This window comes from Panthera uncia, assembly GCF_023721935.1.
Source record: "Panthera uncia isolate 11264 chromosome B3 unlocalized genomic scaffold, Puncia_PCG_1.0 HiC_scaffold_1, whole genome shotgun sequence".
Taxonomy (NCBI): domain Eukaryota; kingdom Metazoa; phylum Chordata; class Mammalia; order Carnivora; family Felidae; genus Panthera; species Panthera uncia.
The window spans coordinates 29,647,998-29,673,840 of NW_026057582.1; the positions used below are offsets into that span (position 1 = coordinate 29,647,998).

At 40.8% G+C, this 25,843-nt stretch overlaps 1 protein-coding gene across 12 annotated transcripts in view; it reads right to left on the bottom strand.

Moving 5' to 3' along the window:
* SIPA1L1 (signal induced proliferation associated 1 like 1) overlaps window positions 1–25,843 on the bottom strand; it is a 361,673-nt gene that overhangs the window by 179,131 nt on the left and 156,699 nt on the right. For 11 of the 12 annotated variants that reach the window (XM_049612534.1, XM_049612538.1, XM_049612526.1 and 8 more), the window contains one exon: window positions 4,864–4,922. The gene's annotated coding sequence lies outside the window, so the exon portion shown is untranslated. Of the gene's footprint in view, window positions 1–4,863; window positions 4,923–22,037; window positions 22,570–25,843 lie in introns of those variants that run through there. The other variant, XM_049612536.1, reaches the window with a different exon arrangement.

Consider the following 25,843-nt stretch of genomic DNA (forward strand, 5'->3'; position numbering starts at 1 on the left):
AAGATGCATTCTTATGAGATGCCCACTCACATATATTCTAAAACAAAAATGAAGATTTATCCATGTATCAAAGTCAACGCACATTACAAGTCAAAAATCTTGTCTTTTTGCTATAGATTAGAAAAATCTGCTTCTTTTTTCTCTTCAGAGCAGATACATAAGACAGAAAGTGCTGGGCAAGACCCCTAATGCATCGTCAGAGAAACTCCCACCCCCAACAACAAAAAGAACTAATTAAAGGCTTACTTTCTATATAAAGAAAGTCTTCATTTTATCTTTAACCTAAATGACTCATAAATGTCCTCTACTTTAGAACGAATATGATTATTTTAAAGTTTTTGCTATAAAATACACTGAAACAGGGGCGCCTGGGTGGCGCAGTCGGTTAAGCGTCCGACTTCAGCCAGGTCACGATCTCGCGGTCCGTGAGTTCGAGCCCCGCGTCAGGCTCTGGGCTGATGGCTCGGAGCCTGGAGCCTGTTTCCGATTCTGTGTCTCCCTCTCTCTCTGCCCCTCCCCCGTTCATGCTATGTCTCTGTCCCAAAAATAAATAAAAAGTTGAAAAAAAAAAATTAAAAAAAAAAAAAAATACACTGAAACAAAGTACACTTATTATCTAGTGAAGATAAAAAAAATGGTTTTCACCCACTTCCATTGCCAGATGCCTAATAGGTCTCAACAAGTCTACTGACCCTTCATTTTGAGAAAGGGAAGAAAAGGAGAACAAAATTCCATCCTAAATATGCGAGATATTGATGAGTGGGACAAGTTAGGAGGAAACAAAATAAACACAACATAAACTTGTAGGATTCTCCCCTTACCCCAGTTGTGCTGTGGGGGTTACAGCAAGACAGCACCCCGGATTCCCCTTTCTAACAGGCAACAGTTCACCACCTTCTTCATAAAGGTAAGGATATATAGAGCTTGGAGGAATATTCTAAAACAAACCCACAAAATTGAAACTGTCATACAAATGTCAAATATTCAACTGCCTTCCATTCTATCTAGGAAAGAAATCTGCTTCCATAAATGTATATGTATCCTCTAGAGGACTTTCAAACTCAAAGAACAAGTCTCCCTTTCTCATTCCCTCAATCAGAATAAAGAGCAGAAAACATTTAGTAGCATTCCAAATAATTTGTGCCAATTTAGATGATTCATGTATTGCTTTCCCAGACTAAATGGTCTATGGCCAGTGCTTTCAAGTCAACAAGGGTGCGGAGAGCAAGACCCAATTACACGTCTGAGTCATTGTCTAGCAGTTCTCTCAGCCCCATGGACCATCCCCCACAAAGGCACCATTTCATTTTGAGGTATAAAATCAAGCCAAGTCTACAAATCCCTTTATATAAAAAAAAACAAATAAGATGTCATTACATACACACACACACACACATGACCAAAAACATCAGTTCACAGTACTGATTTCTCAAAGAAAAATTTCAACAGGCTTCTTCCCTTAAAAAGCAACTGTAGCACTAAATTCTTAAAATAAGAAAATGCATATAAAGCATACTATCGGGGGCGCCCGGGTGGCTCAGTCAATTAAAGCGTTAGACTCCTGGTTTCGACTCAGGGCATGATCTCAGAGTTCCCGGGTTCAAGCCCCGCACTGGGCTCTGCACCAACAGTGCAGAGCCTGCTTGGGATTCTCTGTCTCCCTCTCTCTCTCTGCCCCTTCCCTGCTCTCTCTCTCAAAACTAAATAAACATTTTTAAAAACATACTATAAGATTATATTTTAAATATCTCACATTTATTGTGTTTATATTTGGCATAACATTCAATATGGCGCACTATCTTGAAATCTGGTCTTCCAGTAAAAGAGTAGCTCTTTTTACAAGGGCCCTCATTGATTGGGTGTTTCCATTGATGGCTATAATCTTCTCACATTGGCAACATTTTAATTTAAGATCCTGGGCCCACACTGGAGGGAAAAAAAAGCTATAGATAGTTACATTTAAATAAAACTAATATAAGGACCCATTCTTTTGCAACAGAAAAATGCACGGCACCTAGCACACAAACCTCCGATTTTATTTCAACAAAAGATGTTACTGTTTTCCTTTCTGTAACATGTATACAACGTACATGAATTAAGGAGAAAATATCTTTTGAGCTTACTTTTTTTCCCCCCACATGTTAAACATTTAAACAAAAATAACATCCTGGGGGTGGAGGAGGGGGGAGAAATTCTCTTCTGATGGTCATAAATCTTCCTCTGACACTTTATCAGTAATTATGCCCTCAAATTGAAAGGATTAATGATCTCTGAATGGAAGTGACCATTCAGTTCTGTGGAGGCCACATTCCAAACAAGAATAAGGGGTAATATGAATTCTCCGAGAGCAAAAGAAAGAGTTATTTGACTGCAGAAGTTAAATGACCGAAGATGTATTTCAGACAAGCATGCTACAAAATGATCTCCAAGACTCCAGTTGGGACACCAAAGGAAAGAACGAGACAGAACAAGTGACTGCGGTCCTATGTTCCAAAGTACATACCGTGCTTCCCAACCTGTTCATAGGTGTGGGTGCCTCTCCCAGAACTGCTGCCACCAGTACAACAAACGAACCAACAGTTTAGAAAGCACAGAAGTAAACTCAGCAGGCACGATGGCAGGAAAATGCACATTTACCTAAGGTGGCCAAAAGCACGCACTCGGACCGCGGGAGGATTAGAGCTACTTAAATAAAGAAGCAACCAATATACTCTGAAAAGCCCAGTCATGACCCAGTTGGTCCCACACGTGCCGGAGGGGCACAGGGGTGCAGAAGCAGGTGAAGAAAAGGAACTCACCAGCAAGCCCAACCCCAAATTACAGAAACCAAGATCAAAAGCTGTCTACATGTTGATTAAACTCCACAATTTAAAGTCTAACACATTTTTTTTTAAACGTTCATTTTGAGAGAGCGAGGGAGCGAGCCAGTGAGCCGAGGAGGGGCAGAGAGAAAGGGAGAGAGAGAACCCCAAGCAGGCTCCCCACTGTCAGCGCAGAGCCCCACGCAGGGCTCGAACTCACAAACCGTGAGATCATGACCTGAGCCAAAATCGAGAGTCAGACGCTTAACCGACTGAGCCATCCAGGCACCCCTAAAGTCTCTGATTTATTATAGATCACTAGGACATCTAGTAATAAAAGATCTTTTGACAAGTGTCTCAGAACAAATCTGTAGCCTCTTGCCACGATCCTGAATTTACTCTCAACTCCTCTGTGATTTTAAAGAACAAATGCATACAGTATCTACATTTACCTGAAGTTTAAAAGCATACAAAAAGTTGTACTACACAAATGTGATAAAGGCACAGACAAAAATGCATGAGAAAAAGAAAGAATAAAATCAGGACAGTGGTTCCTTGGAGGTAGAGAAAGGCACTGCTGTTAGGGTGCATTACCCTGGATGTTTAACTGCACCACAGAATTGGCAAATATTCCATTTCTCCAGGGTATTGTAGGAAAGTACATATGGGTATTTGTTGTATTATTCCTGATGCTATTGTTTTTATATCTGAAATATTGACATCAACTTTTTTTTTTATGTTTTTATTCATTTTTCAGACAGAGAGAGACAGAGCATGAGCAGGGGAGGGGCAGAGAGAGAGGGAGACACAGAATCCGAAGCAGGCTCCAGATTCCGAGCTGTCAGCACAGAGCCCGATGCGGGGCTCGAACTCACAGACTATGAGATCATGACCTGAGCTGAAGTTGGACGCCCAACTGACTGAGCCACCCAGGCGCCCCAGTATCAACTTTTCAAACAAGGAATCAGAAATTTGACCACAGATGGTTGTAAGACACACAGAGCAGGTCCACACCGCCAAGTATAAACCTACACAAGGAGCTGGTTTCAGGCGGGCAGACCAAGACCCTCTTCAGAGCTCACAGCCCAAGTGGGTTGATTACAAGGCAAAACCTTCCAGAGGGAAAAGAGACAGTGAAAGCGATAGATTTTATTCTCCTGTCTTTGAATACTAAATCACTCTATCTGTTAACTGTTGAGAGGGAAGAGGGTGCCGCCCGAGGATGCCAGTCAACACCAGCACGCCCTGCCAGTTTAATTTAATGGTATTATTTTGCCTTGCTTTGCAATTACTCCCACATTCCCCAGGGAGAAACTAATGGATTACTAAAAATAAAATGGAGTTTAAGTGAATCACTTAGGATGTTTTGGCTCCCAACGTAAACTGGCTTAAACAAAAAGGAAATGCACTGGCTCAAAGGCCTGGACTTCTGGAGGCCTCGGGGCTTGCTTCTCTGTCCTCCACCCTGTGTGGCTTCTTGCTCAGGCTGCAGCCACAGCAGATCTCATGCCAGCACATAACAACATCCAGAGGAAGAGAGAGAGAGCGCGACAGGCTCTTCCTCTAGCCCTGTTTTAAGTATGAGACGACTTCTGCCAGAAGTTCCTGGCAGACCTGCCCAGGAGTCTCCTCTGCCAGGGCAGGATTACTGGGCCGTTCCTGAAACCATCCTTCCCTCCAGGTGACAGCCAACACTGGCTGAGGAGTCACTCGTGGACAAAGCAGGGATGGGACTGCCTCTAATGGGGCCTACCCTGGAGCTCCTACATGGGAGATAAATGGGATGCAGGATACGGATCCAACCCTAATGTCTGCTCTGCTGATGTTTACTGGGAACAGCCTGAACAATACTGTGTTCATCTGAAGATGAAATTAATCACTGTCGTTAGGAATTTATATACATGGCTATAGACTCAAAAAGCAGACGACCAAATGAATTGATCCCTTTGAGGAAAGTAGATTTAAAAAAGACGTTTCTGTATTTCCACTGCTCCAACTTAAAGACACAAAGTCAACTCATTTTAAAGCAGGTAGGTCATAGGAAGTACAGGATAGCACTTACTATATTCTTGTGTCATGGCTGCAGAAATTTAAACATCATTCACATTAATAATGAATAACCTGAAAAGAAAAGAAAAATATAAAATAGTTAGAAAACAGTTCAAAAACAGGAAAACAACAGCTAAGTACAAAAGAAATTTCACTAAAAGAAAATAGTTGCAAAAAAAAAAAGTTTCATCGTTTTTCTGAAAGAGACAAACCAGCCTTTGCAAGTAGGCAGCTGCATTTAAATTAGAAGTCAGAGAAAACATCTGTAATATTAGAGTATCTCTCAATATTTTCAAGTTCAAATCATCTGCATCTATCGTCAAACAAGCTAAATACATTTTAATCAACTAATATTGCCTTGGACTGCTATTTGTAAAACTGAAACAAAAACGGAATTATTAAAAGGATCTCAAAAATCATGTAGTCCATCCCTTAGAAAACACTACTCACATTACTGCAAATTAAAGTTAGATAAATCAGCTTCCATTAATTTCTAAATTTCTAAACTCAGAGATACGAAGGAAGAGTTCTCAGAAAAAATATACAAAGTGGATTCAAATATCTGATACTGCGTCTTTATTAACACTTTGAATATTCAGCATACCACAGAACGCTAAAGAAACACACCCACACAACTAGGGACTCTACAACCCTGGAAAGGCTGTGAATATTTGAAAATGAAAGATGAGAACTTTTTCTCTATTCAGACCTCAGGACAAATAACAATACAGCAAAGCACACTCTTAATTGAGAAGAACTTAAAAACATAAAAGTCGATCTCTGCTGTGAGGTTTCCTCGGGATGCTGTGCCCCGACAGGGACAGGGCTGAGGATAGCTACAAATACCAAGTCGAATGTCACCTTCCTCAGTGTATGTAAGATTCAGCCATGTTGTTGGCATCTAGTTTGTAGGGAGGAATTTTTTTCTCTACCCTCTCATGTTCAGTTTCTAGAGGCCTGCTAATTAAACTAACAAGGACAAATTAACAGGAGAAAAGGTTTATGTTAATATTTCTACACGCATGGGGATGTCACAGAAAAAAAGTTAAAACCCAAAGAAGCAGTCTGACTCAGGGGCTTAAATACCATTTGAACAACGGGCAATAAATTGTGGAGAAGTGACTAACAGGGAAAGGGGGATTGGGCTCCTAAGGATGATAACTGGAAAGATGACCAGGAAATGTATGGTAGATAGGACTGTTTAGTAAGATTATACAGACTGAAGTTTCTCCAGTGGTAAGAAGGGTTCTCCTCTTCCAGGTACAGAGACGGGATGCACCTTGACAAATGGAAATTTATGCCCCATTGTCAGGGGAACGACAGAAAACTCTTCCTGCATCTGCTGTTGCTCAGTTTCCTTCACTCAAGATAATCCTTGCGCCAAAGTAGCATATTTTGGGGTGGCATATTATGATCACCTTCAGGTTCATAGAAATAAAAACACCATTAAAAGAAAAGGTGCAAGGGAATGCCAACTGGTGCAGCCACTCTGTGAAACAGTATGAAGGCTCCTCATGAGGGAAATTGAAAATAGAACTATCCTATGACAATAGCAATTGCACTACTAGGCATGTATCCAAAGGATATAGGAATGAACCCCAATGTGTATAGCAGTGCTATCAACAGTAGCCAAAGTATGGAAAGAGCCCAAATGTCCATCGATGGATGAATGGATAAAGAAGATGTGGCATATATATACAATGAAGTATTACTCGGCAATCAGAAAGAATGAAATCTTGCCACTTGCAACTACGTGGATGGAACTGGAGGGTATTATGCTAAGTGAAATTAGTCAGAGAAAGACAAATATATGACTTCATTCATGTGGAATTTAAGATACAAAACAGATGAACATAAGGGAAGGGAAGCACAAATAACATAAAAACAGGGAGGGGGACAAAACGAAAGAGACTCTTAAATACAGAGAACAGGGGCGTCTGGGTGGCTCATTTGGTTAAGCACCCAAACTTGGCTCAGGTCATGATCTTAGGGTTCATGAGTTCGAGCCCTGCATCAGGCTCTGTTGCTGACAGCTCAGAACCTGGAGCCTGCTTCGGATTCTGTGCCTCCCTTTCTCTCTGCCCCTCCCCCATTCATGCTCTGTCTTTCTCTGTCCCTCAAAAGTAAATAAACATTGAAAAGTTTTTTAAACAGATACAGAGAACAAACTGAGGGTTGCTGGAGGGGTTGTGGGTCAGGGGGATAAGCTAAATGGGCAAGGAGCATTGAAGAGGGCACTTGTTGGGATGAGCACTGGGTGTTTTATGTAGGTGATGAATCACTGAATTCTATTCCTGAAATTATCGACTATAAGCTAAGTAATATGGATGTAAATATAAAAAATAAGAAAAAGAAAACTAAACATACATAAATAAATAAATAAATAAAATATTTAAAAATTTAAATAAAAACAGAGAACACTGAAAAGGAAAAAAAAAAAGAAACACAAGGAGGACAGAATTTCTGGCTGGTCTTGGAATAGGGGTAGAGAGAAGGGAGATAAGGAGACAGACAGAAAGGAAGAAGTGGATATACCCTAAATTGACCCTTCAATGATCCATACCCTTGTATAATCTCCATCCCTAAGTGTAGGTGCGATCTGTAACTTGCTTCTAACTAACAAAATATGGCAACATTGATGGGATGTTACTCCCATGATTATGCTATAAAAGACTGTCTCAGAAGACTGGACAGTGAGGGATCCTTCTCTTGGCCTTGAGGAAGCAAAAAACCATGTTGGGAATTGCCTTTGGAGAGAGCCAGAAGGCAGAGAACCACAGGTAGCCTCTAGGGTCAAAGGGTGGCCTCCAGCAGATGGCCACTGAGAAGCTGGGCCCACACACAAACAGCCACAAGTAAATGACTTCTGCCAACAACTCAAATGAGGCTGGTAATAGATTCTTCCCTGGCCAAGCTTTCAGATGAGGACACAGCTCGGCTTACACTTTGCAGCAGCATCAGACTCCAAGGAGAGGATCCAACTAAGCCATGCCTGGGCTTCTGACCCATGGAAAGTGGTAATAATAAATGAGTACTGTGTTTTTTTTAAAAAAAGAATAAAGGTGCAAGTCTCAGGGGCAGCACCTTGGTGGCACAATTGGTTAAGCATGGGACTTCAGCTCAGGTCATAATCTCACGGTTCATGAGTTCAAGCCCCACTTCGGGTTCCACACTCTCCCTCTCTCTCTGCTGCTGGCTCACTAGTGCTCTCTCTCTCTCTCTCTAAAAAATAAACTAAATAAGCAAATGGATGAATGAATGAATGAAGGTACAAGTCTCAGAAGAGAAGATATTTGCAATTCATGTATCTACTAAAGGACTCATTCAGCATATATAAAGAACTCTGATAAAATAATAAAAAGATAGGCCACCTAAAGGAGATAACCCAAATGGTCAATAAGCATATGAAAAGGCAGGTGCATAACCTAATTCATTACCATTTACCATATATATTAAAGCCACAATGAGATAAAATTACATACTGATCAAGATGGCTATACCAAGTCTTAGGACATAGAGCAATTCAGCTCTCCTGCTCTGCTAGTGGGGGTGCGAACTAGAAAACTGTTGAGTGGTATCTAATAAAGCAGAAGATAAACATACAATGTGGCCCAACAATTCCACTCCCAGGGAATGCAGACGCATAGCCTCAAAGACACACACAGTAATAGTCAAAGAAGCATTCATTGTAATAACCGAAACTCAGTAACAAATAAATTGTGGAGTCTACACACAACAAAATATGATACAGCAGAGGTCAGTCAGCTTTTTCTGCAAGGGCAACATAGTAAATATTTTTGGCTTTTGAGACCAACAGTCTGGGTGCCCTGCTTCAACTACTCAACTTTGCATTTGGAGTGCATTTACACAGATAGGCAACAGGTAAATGAATGGGTATGGCGGTGTTCCAATAAAACTTTACTTACAAAAACAAGCAACCAGCCACAGGCTGTACTTTGCCTACTGTACAGTAATAAATATATATGAACCATCGCTAATGCAACAACACAGACGAATCTCACAAACGTAATGTTGAGACAGAAGACAGACAGGTGAGAGAATACAGTGTATGATTACATTTTATGAAGTTCAAAAATAGGTACACCTATGTAAGTCAGGATAATAGTTACCTCTGAGGTGGGAAGAGGAGTAAGAAGAGATCAGAAAGGGGTGTGATGAGGGACCATTAGGCAAGCTGGGAGCAAAGCACAAGCTAGCAGAGCATCACCCCCAGGTGAGATACATGTGACATTCCTCAGGCACTCCTGGCTGCCCAAGAACAAAGGAAAGGACAGAAAACTAACGGTTAAACTGATAAGAGTCTCTGTTGGTTTACAAATATCTTAGCGCAATTACAAAAAAAAAAAAAAAAGGCAATCTTATCAATAGCCTAAAATCCAAGAACTCCCTACTGCTGCAACGTTAATGCTTTGATAGAGGGAAAAACAGCCTTAGCTTGACAACACGTAGGCCTCCAGTATCCTGTGAGTCTTCATTAGCATATGAAAATTCCCTTAAGAAACTTCCTCTTGACTTTACCTCCCCCAACTCCAGTATATCACCAGTCACTCTTCACAACCCCAGTGCAGCACTTTCTACCCACAGGTACTGTCCCCGTGCTTTCATTAAATCACCTTGCTTTGCACCAAAGACGTCTCAAGAATTCTTTCTTGGCCATCAGCTCTGAACCCATCATCACCCCAAAACCTTATCAGAGTAGAACCGGGAATTTTGGTGGGCTAGTAATACTGGATTCCCTGATTTGCGCGGTGGTTTCATGATCATGTTCAATTTGGGAAAATTCATCAAAGTGCTCACTTAAGATTTACTTAATATGTGTTATACGTGATTTTAAAAGTAAAATATTTTGAGGAGCCTGTTAGTTAAACATCTGACTTCAGCTCAAGTCATGATCTCATGGTTTGTGGGTTCAAGCCCCAGGTCGGGCTCTGCACTGACAGCTCAGAGTCTGGAGCCTGCTTCAGATTCTGTTTCTCCTTCTCTCCCTATGCCCCTTGCCTGCTCATGCTGTCTGTCTGTCTGTCTGTCTGTCTCTCTCTCTCTCTCTCTCAAAAGTAAACATTAAAAAAAAATTTTTTTTAAGTAAAATAAGATATTTTACTTTTTATTTATTTATTTTTTAAATGAATAAAGGCCAGTAGTATATACTAGAGGCCAGTAGAGTTGTTAGGGAAAAATCTGTTATAAGATGGCCCACAGGACTGATAAGGGAATCCAGTTCTTGTCAGAAGACTCCCCTTCTGGGATTTCCTTCCTACCCTGCTCGCCACAGGTGCCAAATTACTACTACTGAGGGATGCGGAAGTAACAGACTATAAATTGTCCCCTCGGTTGATGCTCTGGGCTCAGATCTCTGGAGAATGATTTCTTCTGGGCCCACCCGTGTAAAATAAACCTCCCTCCTTCCAAGATCTCCAAGTGCCGCTCAGTTTTTCTGCCGGGTGATCCAGACCAGTTTCCGTAACAGTATAAATGGATGTTTTCTCAAAGCCTGGGTTCCCTGGACATGAACCACTCTGATGCAGCAGCAAGCCTTGAGCCCTCAAGACGCATGATCCTAGAGCCCCTCTTCAGCTAGTATGATGTCTGCCCAGCAACCAAACCTTTGTTTTGAGTCCCAGGTGAGCTGTGGAGAATGAGCTGTGAGACAGAACACACAGGAGTGGCAGGAAGGGAATGCAATCCAGAGGGAGAGAGGAAAGTAACAGATGGTGGATGAAGAAATTGGTAGAAATAAGCCGCACATTTTAATATAATCTGCTAAGTAATCTATACACAGAATAAAAGTCCTGTGAGCAGCTTAGAAACACAATTTGGAAGGTGCCCTTTGGACAACAATAATGACATTTTAAAAGCTAACTAGGGCTCTTAAAACACTGTTGAATAGGGGCGCCTGGGTGGCTCAGTCGGTTAAGCGTCCGACTTCAGCTCGAGTCACAATCTCACGGTCCGTGAGTTCGAGCCCCGCGTCGGGCTCTGGGCTGATGGCTCAGAGCCTGGAGCCTGCTTCCGATTCTGTGTCTCCCTTTCTCTCTGCCCCTTCCCCGTTCATGCTCTGTCTCTCTCTGTCTCAAAAATAAATAAACGTTAAAAAAAAAAAAAAAAACCTTAAAAAAAAAAAAAAACACTGTTGAATAGATTTGTTTCCAGTACAATTTCTTCCAGTTTTTGAAACTGAAGAAGCAAACCTGACAGATGAAATAGTCTTGACTTTCTAGGTCTGCATACTTCAAACAGTTTCTGTATCTTGACTTCATCTTACCCATCTATACTATGGCTAAAACTTAGATACTTAACATCCCAGGGATCAGAGGAAGCCATTAACTTACCAGGGTTGTGCCCAAATATATTGGGAAAGGCAGAGAATACATAATTGCCATAGACAACAAGACCATGGGCACATTATAAGGATTCACACTCTCTTTGTATGGGCTTGTATCATGAGTGAAATACAGAGCAAAGGAGTAAAGAAAAAAATAAATGAAAAAAAAAAGTGAAACCCATTCACTGTACTGCATTTACTGCATAATTGATAAGTGTGAGAAACTGCACTAGACGCTGGAAATGCGAAGATAATGTTCCCATCTTTAAGGAGCTCACAAGCCTTATACAGAGGAAGCTGACAAGCCTGTGCGTCAATAATTTAAATTAAATGTTGTAACAGTTACACAATATTCACAAGTGCTATGGTGCTAGAGATTCACAGGAATTATCATGGAGGAGGAGTGGGGAGAAAGGGTGAGGAAAGGAAGTCTTTCCACAGCAGGTAAGAACTGAAATGGGTTTTGAATGATTAAAGATGGTCAAGGGAGGAAGAGGAGAACAGCATCATTCTAGGTAGAGAGAGAGTGTGTGCAAAGGCACCGAGGAGTACAAGAAATCTATGGCAGCCAGAACATCTGTAATACAAGAAATAGAGAAGGAGTGACAGGTCTCCAAATATACATTTGTGTCTAGTTTTGACATCTGTAACCATGGTAACGTTTCACAAAATCAAGAAAGTAAAGAATTAAAATCAACCAGTATGTGGGGGTAATTCAAAATTAAATACAATCAGTGACAAATGGACTGCATTACAAATGCACAACATAACCACTTACAGGAATGCAGAGGAAAAGAACTAACCTAGCATCTTTGGAGACCACTATCTTGACTATATACTCTGAGGCTAGAGACAGAACAAAGAAAGGAAGAAGAAAGGCCAGAATGAACTCTCTGATGTTGAACTCAAATCAGAGATGAGTTTTCACACATATTTCAGTAGATAACAGATATAGATAAATGTACATTGGTGTTGAACTCAAATCAGAGATATCATGCTTTCTAATAAATGTATGTGTTTTGTAAGTGATAGATGGATACAAGCATACCTTGGAGAGACTGCAGATTCAGTTCCAGACCACCACAATAAAGTGAATATTGCAATACAAGTCAAATAACTTTTTTGGTTCCCCGGCACATATAAAAGTCACGTTTGTACTACACTGTAGTCTATTAAGTGTGCAATTGCATTATATGTAAAAAAAAAAAAAAATGTACATACATTAATTAAAAAATACTTTATTGAAAAATGCTAACTACCATTTCAGCTTTCAGCAAGTTGTAATCTTTTTGCTAGTGGAGGGTCTTGCCTCAATGTTGACGGCTGCTTACTGACCAGGGTGGTGACTGCTGAAGCTTGGGGGACTGTGACAATTTCTCAAAATAAGACAACAATGAAGTGTACTGCATTGATAGACTCTTCCTTTCATGAATAATTTCTCTATAGCACACGTGCTGTTTAACAGCATTTTAGCAACAGCAGAACATCTTTCAAAACTGGAGTTATTCAGGGGCACCTGGGTGGCTCAGTCAGTTGAGCATCCAACTTTAGCCAGCTCGCTGCTGTCAGCACAGAGCCCACTTCAGAACCTCTGTCCCCCTCTCTGTGCCCCTTCCCCAATTGTGCACATTCTCTCTCAAAAATAAACATTAAAAAAAAAAAAATTCAAGTTATGCTCTCAGACCCAGCTGCTGCTTTATCAACTAAGTTTAATCCTAAATCCTTTGCTGTCATTTCAACAATCTTCACCAGAAGTAGATTCCATCTCATGAAACCACTTTCTTTGCTCATCCATAAGAAGCAACTCCTCATCCATTCAAGTTTTATTCTGAGATTACAGCAATTCAGTCCCACCTTTAGGCTCCACTTCGAATTCTAATTCTCTTGCTATTTCCACCACATCTGCAGTGACTTCTTCCACTGAAGTCTCGAACCTTTCAAAGTCATCCACGAGGGTTGGAATCCACTTCCAACAACCTAGTAATATTGATATTCTGATAATGGCCTCTTCCCATGAATCATGAATATTCTTAATGCTATCTAGAATGGTTAAATCCTTTCCAAAAGGTTTTCAATTTACTTTGTTCAGATCCATCAGAGGAATCACTATCTGTGGCAACTATGGCCTTACGAAATGTATTTCTTAAATAATAAGACTTGAAAGTCACAATTACTCCTTGATCCATAGACTGCAGAACGCATGTTGTGTTAGCAGACCTGAAACCAACATTAACCTGATTGTACATTTCCAGGTTTGTACTCTCAGTGAGCAGTAATATTCTGAAAGGAAACTTTTTCTCTAAGCAGGTTTCATCAGTGGGCTTAAAATACTCTGTAAACCACGCGGTAAACAGATATGCTATTACCTAGGCTTTGTTGTTCCATTTAGAGCACATGGGCAGAGTAAATTTAGCATCATTCTGAAGGGCCCTAGGATTTTCACAATGGTCCACGAGCACTGGCTTCCAATGAAAGTCACCAGTTGTCTTAGCCCTTACCAAGAGAGTCAGCCTGGCCTTTGAAGTTTTGAGGCCGGGCACTGACTTTTCTTCTCTAGCTATGAAAGTCCCAGATAGCATCTTCTTCCAATAGAAGGGTGTTTAGTCTACATGGAAAATGTGTTGCTAAGTGTTGTCACCTTCCTTAATCATCTTAGCTGGACCTCTGGGAGAACTTGCTACAGCCTCTACATCAGCACTTGCTGCCTCACCTTGCACTTTCATGTTAAGATGGTTTCTTTTCTTAAATCTTATGAACCCATTTCTGGAAGCTTCCATCTTTTTTCTTCTGCAGCTTCTTCACCTCTCTCAGCCTTCACAGAATTGATGGGTCAGGGCCTTGCTCTGGATTAGGGTTTGGCTTAAGGGAATGCTGTGGCTGGTTTGATTTTCCTCTGTGCAGACCACTAGAACTTTCTCCATATCAGCAATAAGGCTGTTTCACTTTCTTATCATTCGTGTGTTCACTGGAGCAGCACTTTTCATTTCTTTCAAGAACTTTTCCTTTGCAGTCACAACTTGGCTTTCCGGCACAGGGTGCCTAGTTTTCAGCCTATCTTGGCTTTCCACAGGTCTTCCTAAGTTTAATCATTTCTAGCTTTTCATTTGAAGCGAGAGACACATGACTCTTTCACTCGAACGCTTAGAGGCCACTGTAGGTTATTAATTAGCCTAATTTCAAACCGTTGTGTCTCAGGGAAGGTAGGCCAGAGGAGAGGGAAAGAGATGGGTGTGGGCTGGTCAGTAACAGTCAGAACACACACAACCCTCACCAGTTAAGTTCACCATCTCATGGGCAGGATTCATGAGGCCCAAAACAATTATAACAGTTATACTTACAAAGATCACTGGTCACAGATCACCATAACAAATATAATAGTAATGGAACAGTATGAAATATTGTGGGAATTACCAAAATGTGACACGGAGATAGTAAGTGAGCCCATGCTGTTGGAAAATGGAGCCGAAAGAGTTGCTGGACACAGAACTGTCACAAATCTTCAATTTATAAAAAAAAAAAAAAAAAAACACACTACCTTGCGAAGTGCAATAAAGTGAAATGCGATGAAAAGAAGTATGCTTGCAGTGTTGTTTTAATACATTACTACCATGATTTATTTTGTAGCGCAACCTGTCCCAGATCTGGCCAGAGCAAACCCCCTCCAAGATGGCTTCTGGGTCATTTTCACATCATTCTCTGAGCTTTTCCTTGCTTTCTGAAAATAGATGTTTCAGTCTCATTTTTTACTTTCTCACCCTGGAAAGAACCACGGAGTCCTGGTTCCTTTTATTAGAAAGTGATATTTAGAAATCAAAATCCAAGCGCTAGAGGTGTTCATTGCCATTGGATACTACTCTGAGGCACTCTTCAGTGATAGCGTTAGCGAATATACACGTATATGTACTCATACATACCTACACACTTACACATTTTATCTACATCTGTAGAACTTTTCAAGGAATAAGACAAGGTGATTATCAAGTTTACATGAAAAGTCAAAGGCTCGAGAAGAATCAAGATACTTCACAAGAAGAAGATGATAGTGAGGCACTCGCCCTACCAACTATCAATTCCAACACAGCAGGAATTGTAGATTAACAGAGAAAGGTTGAATTATTTAATAATAGTACTTGCACATGTGTTTATTCATGTGTGTGGGGGGGTGGGGAATTAAACTGAATCTCTATAGAGATTTCCACCATCTATAGAAAAATCAATTGTAATTTAACTGAAGACTTGCATATAAAAGGCAGGATTATAAAACTTTTAGTAGCCAGTAAAAGAATATTTTATGGCTTCAGAACAGGTTAGCAACATAAAAAAGAAAAGCCATAAAAATAAATTCATTCTACATTAAAATAAAAAAACCTTCTGTTCATTAAAAGTCACCATAAAAAAAAGCTAAACCACAAATCAGAAGATGTATAACCAACAAAATAATACAGTATCTAGAATACATCTTTTATGAATGTCTAAGAAAGACAATCCAAGAGAAAAATGGATGAAAGTTATAAAAAAAAATATAAAAGCTTCTTAAACACATAAAATAATACTTAATTTCGCCAGTAATTAGGGAAACACAAATAAAAAGCACATTTACACACCCACAGCTTGACTAAATTTAACAAGTCAGACAATGTCAAATGTGTGGCACAGGTGTGGGGCAGTGCAAACATTCCAACTCCCAGATGGGAGTCATGCATTGGTACAATCACTTTGGAAAACAGTCAAGCATGGGTATATCTTACTGACCAATAATTCTACTCCCAAATTTAAGGTCACCAGGAGAACTGCCACCCAGAGATGAATACAACCGTTCATAACCACAGAAAAGTGCAAACAATCCAAATTCCAACAGGAAAATGAAATGTCATTTTGTTTGCAGCAAAATCAGTGAACTCTGAGGCTAAATGCATGAATGTGGAAAAATTCAAGGGGGAAAGCCTCCCTAAATACTTTTACAAAAAGGAATCACATACAAAATGTTAACGAATTAGATTACAAGCTCACTAAAGGCTGGGTCAGTGCTACTTAATAGTCATTAAAAGCCTCCTATAGTTTTATGCTCAGTACTGTGGATATTTCCAAGACATAGACCATTAAGTCCTCCAAGAGATCATAATATAATTCTCTACAGCTTTGAACACAATACTGAGCCCATGGCAAACATTAAACAAAACAAAAAACTGTAGATCTCGTTTATTACTTAATGAAGAGGATACTTAATTTCCCAAAGTGCTATTAAAACACTTGAGAGGGGCGCCTGGGTGGCTCGGTTGGTTAAGCGTCCGACTTCAGTTCAAGTCATGATCTTGTGGTTTGTGAGTTCGAGCCCTGCATCGGGCTCTGTGCTGACAGCTCAGAGCCTGGAGCCTGCTTCAGATTCTGTGTCTCCCTCTCTCTCTACCCCTTCCCCGTTCACAGTCTGTGTCTCTCTCTCTCTCAAAAATAAGTAAACATTAAAAAAACTTTTTTTAATAAATAAAATAAAATAAGACACTTGAGAAGGCATCATACACACTATAGTTTTTCAAAAGAAAAAATATATATATTTAAAGAAAAGAAAAAAAAAGCTATTCTGTTAATCAACTACCAAAACAGATGAGATCCCTTCTCTCTGGTTCATCCCAATTAGACCACTGATTCATTTAAAAAAATATATTATGACAGTATAACTTTCTACCCCCAAGTAAACAACTTTTCAAATCAATACTATGAAATTAAAAACAAAACATTTGTACTAACACAATCGCTCAGTTATAGCATTGAACCTCTAACAGTGATCGACACTGTGTCACCCACCATTTGCTAAGCTAAGCTGGCTGGGAGGTTCAAGTGAGGTGCACCCCTCGTAACCACCCTCAAAGCAAAAGTTTCTTTACACGGTACGGCTAACAAATGTTAACAATGTGGAAAAATTACATATTTCAATTTGGCACCACCAATATATTCTTCTTGATTTTAAACATTTCAGGGGCACCTGGGTGGCTCAGTCGGTTAAGCATCTGACTGCAGCTCAGGTCATGATCTCACGGATCGTGAGCTCGAGCCCCGCATCGGGCTCTGTGCTGACAGTTTGGAGCCTAGAGCTGCTTTGGATTCTGTCTCTCTCTCTCAATCTCTCTCTCTCTCTCTCTCTCTCTCTCTCTCTCTCTCTCTGCCCCTCCCCCACTTGCACTCTGTCTCTCTCTCAAAAATAAATAAACATTAAAAAAAATTTAATGTTTTAAATAGTGTTCGGAACAGAATATTACAGCCCATATTTTACATGGGTAGGAATTGTACTAACATCTATAAAACAGATTGTAAGTTACATAGAGACATCAAGTGACAGTTCTACCCAATTCACCTCTAACTCATTCTGTTTGCCTTCTAACAGCATTATTTTAAAAAGAGCAATTCCACAGCCCAGAGAAGAGATTTCTATTTTAAGCAGAGGTAATAATCTTTACTTATGTAAGAAGCAACTATACCGATTAACAGAAAAAACAAACCACAATGGCACACACTAGAAGTATGCTGGGGAAACAATTAGTTTTCATTCTCAAGGGTATGCACTCAGTATTATCAGTCTACCAGTCACTAAATTTATTAAGCCATAATTTTGCTACATGAATTCTCCATTCTTTCCTTTAGAGAACAGAGAATAATCAGAAGGCAATGTTTGCTTTCCTCTCTACAGTAACAACTGTGCATTTGGCCTGAATTCTAAATAACCAGGTTCTTTTGAAACTCAGCCAATGTACAGATCTTTTCACTAAAAATAAGTGTGAAGGAAACAGGCTCAAATCATAAATGTCATATTTATAACTACTCAAAATGCGAGAGAACAGCCTTCTCCGATAATTTGGATAAACATGCACAGACCTCACCATCACCATACATGCTCTACGGTCACTAAAAACAGAATTGTTAACAACTTGAAGCATAAATATACAATTGGATGTTTAATGACATCAGCATTGGTGGCCTAAAAATCTACTGACATGGTATTTAACCCATCACGCAGTGTCTTTCTACACTGGTGAAGCCTACACTAGGTGTGACAGTTTTATATGGTAACTTGGCTAGACTATAGTATGCAGTCATTTAATCAAACACTAATTTAGGTGGTGTTGTGAAGGAATTTTGTAGATGTGATTAACAGCCATAACAATCAGTTGACTTTAAGTAAAAGAGATGACCCCTGATGTGGGAAGGCCTCATCAAATCAGTTGAAGGCTTTCATCCCCAAAACCGAAGTTTCCTACCATGTGCCACAACATGGACGGACCCTGAAGGCGTTATGCCAACTAAAATAAGTCAGGCAGAGAACGACAAAAACAAATACCGTGTGATCTCGCTTATATGTGAAATCTAAAACAAAACGAAACAGAAAACAAAATCCAAACTCATAGAAAAAGAGGTCAGATTTGTGGTTATCAGAGGCAGACGGTAGGGGGAGGGAGAATTGGAGGAAAGTGGTCAAAAGGTACAATCTTCCAGTTGCAAGACACGTAAGTACTGGGGATGAAATGTACAGCATGATGATTAGCAGCCAGCTAATACTGCTGTATGATATGTAGGGAGGTTGTTGTTCAGAAAGTAAATCCTAAAAATTCTCATCACAAGGCAAACATTTTTTTTTCTTTTTACCATTATCTCTATGAGAAAGCGGGCATTAGCTAACCTGTTATCAGAATCATTTCACAACCATTGTGCTGTAGGCCTTAAACTTATACAGTGATGTATGTCAATTATTTCTCAACAAAACTGGGGAAAAATATATATTTTATAAGCACAAACACACATATGTATGTATGTGTGTATTCCTATTGATTCTGTTTCTCTAGAGAGTCTTGACTGATACACTAGGCAAAATGAGAATCCCACTATGAGTTTCAATGGTTTGGGTCACACAAAGAAAGAAACACCTTAATTTAACTCAGTTTACCTGGGAAAACGAAGGCATCACTAGCCTACCAAAAGACCACCCCTAGTGACTGAGACACTCCCCGACCAACTTGAAATAAAAGCAGACTGTGAGCAGGGCACCAGAGTATCAGTATGACAGAGTGCTGTGGGAAGAACAGGGGAACAGGACTTCTGACTTGGGGTCTGGGGAAGGCGGAGGGGGGCTGGGAGGGAAGTGGGCAAAACAGAGAAGGCAACAGGGCGGCAGAGCTGTGAAGGTTAGCACTTCATCAGCTGACCTTTTAAATTCAGCTAGCAGTATCTCAGGACTTACTAGGTCCCAGGTGTTTGACCTCGACTATCCCATCTAACTCCTCACCACATTAAGTGGCAGATACGACTATTATCCACAATTCTCAGGAGGGCCGGGGAAACTAAGGATACAATTCTGTAAGGTGACATGGCTACTAAGTGCTGTTGGATCCCAGTTTTGAACATAGGCTCTAAGTCGAGCTACTGGGCTGTATGTTTCCCTAATAGTATTTCCCAGGCAGAACAACAGGGCAAAAACATTCCAAGCCAAAGAACCTTTAGCAATTTAGCATTTAGCATTTCGCAATGCCATAGGCATTTATCAAAAGTAAATGGCAAGCTACATTTGAGATCGGTACACAGACGGGATTGAGGGGGAACAGAAATAGAGAGGCGAAACTGTATAAAAAGAAAAGATTTCTGGTTCAAAACTGCTAATAACTCACAAATTTACCTTCTGGCCTTCCTCCTATCTCAAATTTTATAAGAAATGTAAAAATACAAATAAATTCACAGAAATGCAGGAAATCCCAGGACAGATGGCACTGGCAGACCAGAGTAGTGACAAGTTCTGAGAAACAGAAAGCACACTTGAAACAGACTGAAAATGAAATTCAACAGAACTGAAATACCCCTTCGAAGTAAGAGGATCAGGGCACCTGGGTAGCTCAGCTGGTTGAGCATCTGACTCTTGATTTCAGCTCAGGTCACGATTTCATGGTTGTGAGGTCCAGCCCCACGTCATGGAGCCTGCTTAAGATTCTCTTTCTCCCTCTCCCTCTGCTCCTCCTCTGCTCATACTCACACTCTCTCTACAAAAGAAGGAAGAGGAGGAAGAGGGAGGAGAAGGGAGAGGGGAGGAGGAAGAAGGAAGAACAAAGAAGGGGATGAACCTTCAAATATACTTTCCTAGCAGACTCTAGGAAAACCCAACAAACAAGTGTCAGCAGAAATACACCTTGGATGTTGAGGCAGTTGATTAAAGAACATGACACCTGCATGGGTCCCTTCTCTAGAAGAAATGTATTGGGTGGTATCAGCCCCAGATTAAAGCCACGAGGAATACCCACAGTGATCCTTTGGACAAGAGAATTCGGACAATGTTCCAAATAACTTATAATGGAGTTTCCCTGCACTCCGAAGACAAATAAATCACACATCTTATGGGGAACTCACCCATATGGCTTGCCCACCGGCCATGGCTCCTGTAAATCAGAGCACAGCACTACCAGGGAAATAGAACCTGTAGGACAATGCTGAAGTCAACCTTTTGGTTCTATCGTTTACTACATATAAATCTATGATAAACAATCAAGGGGGTTTAAAACATGACACCCCAAAACATGCTGATTTGGTATACTGACTTTTTTGAGCTAAAGATACATCTTAAAAACAAGTCCATGCTGACCTCCCCCTTTTCTTCCTGAAAACAGGAGATAAAACTCCCATATGAAAACTCCCATTCCTGCTCCCGGAGGAAAAACAACATTCTGAGTATTAGAAACAGAGTCGAAGCTAAGAAGAACCTGTACGAACAAATTCTTTTTAAATAAAGCCTACCACCTTACGTTAGCCTCCCCATACATTTTAGTGTCTTTTCTACAATCACTACTCTTCATTCAACCTAATATATAAACACTTAGGCCCCAACGGTTCCTTGGGTCTTCATTTTCCTGCTAAAGCTCCCATGTACATATTTAAAAAAAATTTTTATGCTTTTCCAATCTGTCTTATGTCAACTTAAAATTCTCAGGCCCAGCCAGAGACCCTAAGAGGGTAGAGGAAAAGCTTAACTCCCCAGTATAATCACTATCCATTCCAGAACATTCAGCAACATGGAAAAGAAGGATCAAATTCAAGAATGCCAATGAAAAAAAGACTTAAAATGAAAAAACAAAGAACATGTTTCTACAAAGATGATAAATTTCCTCAAGAAATTCAAGGAAATAGGACATCCACACACACAAAAAGAGATTCTACACCCTGGATCCATCCCCAGTGGACATCCTGGGTTCTGTCCATCATCCTCTTCCGTTGGCTTCCTCCCTTCTGCCTATAAACAAGTCCAAATCTGCCTTCATTCACAAAAAAGCTTCTCCCTTGACCCAGATCCCTCTCCAAAATAAAGAAGCAATGAGGTAAGAAGGAGTCAATGATGATTTGGAAGTTCCTCACTTGAATAACTGGGTAGATGGTTCTCCCATTAGAGGAGCAGAGACAGAAAGGAAGAATGGGAGACAGACAGGGGAGTGCTTGATAATAACACAGAGCTCATAAAGCGCCTTTACAAAAAGAGCTTATAAACTAGGAGCCTATATACTGAACTTGGTCCACGGACATGTTTTTTTTGGCCAACGCAGTATTTTAAAAAATTCAGCCCATCCTTTAAATTTCAGACAGTTTAACAAGCAAATCCTCATTTACACTTTTCTTCAAAAACTAGAAGACCGGGGAACCTTGGGCCCATATTCCCACATGGCACCAAGCGGCCAGAGCCAAACAGCCTGCATGGGGCCTGTGATCTCCCCTCCCCCACTGTCCCCAATTCTGTCTTCCTGACCCTGGGCCTATGTCAAGGGCTATTTATCACTCCACTTACTCTGCTGTTTTTCTTAGTGTAGAAAAATATTTTTTCTTACCCTGAGGCCTGCTTTTACTCATTGACATTGTTGGCCAGGCACTTAAGCTTGCAAACCTGCTGAAAGAAACAGAGTCAAGAAAGGGGTTGAAAATATGGGTCTCTGGCTGTTCGCCAGAGACAGGGCTTGCAGTGTGGCTTAAGGTGGGTTTGAAATAGGTTAACTGGAAGAGGGTTGAGCTCACAAAAAGGAATGTATAAGAGAAGACAGCAACTATGGATGAAAACTCTAGGAAATGCCCACAATTCAAAACAGTAAAAGAAAGGTAACAGTAAGTGAAATGTAAGTTCAGGAAGTAAGACATTCAAGAAGGCTTTAAGTATGTGGATGGTGCAGAGATAGCAACAAAAATTCACCCAGTCGAGACACTAGCACTGCAGAGATCAAAGTCCCTGTAAGCTAATTTAATCAATAGCAAAACCAACCAACAACATCAATCAAAATCAACTTACACTGCCCGGGAAACTAGGCTACTTAACCAACTGGTTAAGGTAGAAACAGAAGGATGTGTCTCTGAATTACTGAAAGTGGAAATACTAGAAACAAGTTCTCAAAAGCCATTTTTCATCGACCAGTTACTACAGCGTATCTAAATCACTTAACTTTTATATTACCTGTTAAAAGCATTTCAAAATAAAAAGCAAAGGCAGAAAAAAAATATTTGGCACAATTCAACAGCAAAATTTTCCTCGAATTGTTACATGTAAGAGAGTAACTTGTACTACTACTACTACAGTGAAACTAGTCAGCACAGAAAAAAAGTTACTAGGTTTTCCTGCAAATTTCTATGTAACAAGGAGAGAAGAAGTCCATTTAACATTAGAAGATTTGTAAGAATTTAAAGCATCACACTGGCAAAAGCCACCAGACTAGCGGGAATGTCTCTGCACATGTGGTTTAAAAAGATGACGATTTGGAAATTCTACAGTCTAAGATAGGTATCTCTGTTACATCTTTTGTAAGACTGATAAATGAGATATAAAACATGGATACGAATTTAAAAAAATACAAACTCAAAATTAAAGTTTACAGGTGGAAATGCTCACCCTCATTAACAATAAAGAAATATGCATTAAAGCAAAAATGAAGTAGTCATCATTTTCTAACTATCAAATTACCTAAGTAATCTTCTGTATACTTATAACTATTAAATTAGCGAAGGGGAGCAGAGTATGTGACCCCGAAATATGCCATTTTGCCATGTGGTTTATTTTGAGCTGAAACCAATCAAAGCCTACAGACTCAGGGAGAGTTGGTTGTTTCTCCCCCTCCCCCTTAACTACCTAAAAGAATTTCAATAGAGGGTCTGTACTAGGAAGGGAGCCCATAGCAAACATAACATTTTATATCAGAAAGACTTATCTGCATGGCCCGGCAAACATTTGCTCTTCTCATCTTCCTGGAATCTGTTTTCCTTAGCTGGGTACTCTAGACCCCTGTTCCCTTCTCCTTAGCCCCGAAGAATGGAATATAAGTCCCAATTCCCTGACTGCCAAGGAGCCTCTCATATATTTAGGGCTCTAAAATTAAATTTGTTTTTCTCCTGTTCATCTGTCTTATGTCAATTTAATTATTAGACTAGCCAAAGAACCTAGAAGGAAAGAAGGGACAATTTTCCTCCCCTGCAGTTTTGGCGCCCAAAGTGGGGCCCTCCGCTAGCTGGACATTACACACTCTGGGGTTGCTGAAGCTGAGAATCCTGGGACCTCTGACAGGAGCCAGCAGAAGGTAAGAATGCTTACCACACACACTCGTCTCCTGGGTCTCTACCTGCATGGTCATGTGGAACTGAGAGTAGTAGGAGTCTTTTTCTTTTTCTAAATTCAGATCAGCAGGAGAAAATACTAATTCTGTGTGAATTAGTTCCTTGGGTATAGCAACTCCAGTAATGACTTTTTTTTTTTTTAATTTTTTTTTTTAACATTTATTGATTTTTGAGAAAGAGAGAGACAGAGCATGAACGGGGGAGGGTCAGAGAGAGGGAGACACAGAATCGGAAACAGGCTCCAGGCTCCGAGCTGTCAGCACAGAGCCCGACGCGGGGCTCGAACTCACGGACCGCGAGATCATGACCTGAGCCGAAGTCGGCCGCCTAACCGACTGAGCCACCCAGGCGCCCCTCCAGTAATGACTTTTTATGAGTACTCTTGTTTTCTATTGATCCCCTTCCTTTCAAAGATGATCACTGGTTTCTTTTGTCTCTGTCTTCTGCACCGTTTGTCATAAGGAGAAAATCCATAAGGCAGAATGCAGGCACAGATCCTGTAAGCCTGTCGTTCAAGGCAGCCTCACAGACCGATGAGTTCACAGTTCTCATCAGACTAGGGTCTGTTTAGACAAACCTTGCTCTGAGTGCCCTATGTAAAAACCAGCTGAGGTTTTCTTTTCGTCTTGCTCCATGCCTGAGAGCTTGTCTCTGTGACCAGTGAGAATGTTCTCTCTGGTCTCCACCATCCAGAAAGTATAGGTACCGATGTGCATCTGGGGGCTAGTCAAACACACCGGGATTCCAAGACACAAAGTCACAAACAGCATCCTCTTTGTTCGGCCATGCCAGCTCTCAGGAGTTTGACATAAGGAGTCCTAGTCCATAAGGGGCCTTTGCCTTCTCAACGTTCATGGTCTTGTTAGTGCTGGAAAAGTCCCATTCTGGTAGTGCCTACCCTGTGCCACAGATTCCCATGTCTCATTTCTTCCACTATACCATTTTTACTGCCTGGGAAAAAGAAGGTCTTCCCTTTCCTAGGCTAACTCTGGGAAAGAACTCTGCTAGGTGCTGCATCTCTCCCTCTTTTTTTAAGTTCATTCATCTATTCTGAAAGAGGGGAGAGAAAACGTGTGCCCATGTGCGCATGCCTGTGCATGCGTGGGAGGGGCAGAGAGAGAGAGAGCAGAGAGAGAGAATCCCAAATAAGCTCCGAAATGCCACGCTGGCGCAGAGTACGATGTAGGGCTTTATCTCACGAACCATGAGAGCACGACCTGAGCTGAAATCAAGAGTCGGACCCGGAACTGACTAAGCCACCCCAGGAACCCCAAGGGCTGCATCTTTTGCACCCTCTTTTGGGACACCTCTTGCTTCCATGGTTAAGCCATAAAAAGGCGTATTAGTTTGTGTCACTACAGAGATGAATGTAAGACCCTACTCATCAATGGCCAGATGATGGATCCTTTGAACTGGCTATATCTGATAGGAAAAAAAAAAATTAGAGCACTCTCATCCTCAACAATTGTCTCATGGGTACCTACGGAAAGACACAATTAAAAAGAGAACACAAAGGAATACAATGGTTAACTTCAGAGTCTGCCTTAATTAGATGAAAGAACAGAAATGAGACTCAGAACAAAAACTAACATTCACGACATCCAACATAAATCCTTTCTTAAAATCCAGCCCCATCTCCTCAGCAAATTCCCTTAGCTCCAAAACCCCTCCACCCTCCTCAGAAAAATCCCTTGAATACCTGGCTGCCGGTTTTGGCTTCTCTTCCCCTGCAAGATTTACAAAGAGCACGCCAGCCTAATCTCTAGGCCCAGAGTATACAGGTTACTCAGGGGAACGATGGAAGCCAGGAAGTGAATTTAGCGGAAGCACCCAGACTACAGTGAGGCTTGCTTTGCTGGGCTCTATAATTAAGTTCTACAGGTTTCAGGCCTTCCTAGGTAATGTCCCTTGGGATCTATCCTAGGCTCCCCCAACCCAAAGAATTCATGTCCCACACACACAGCAACATCTTCTGAGTCATAAAGCCTATCTAGCTCCACTCTCAGAAGATCCTATCGAACTTAAAGGGAAATTAAGGTGA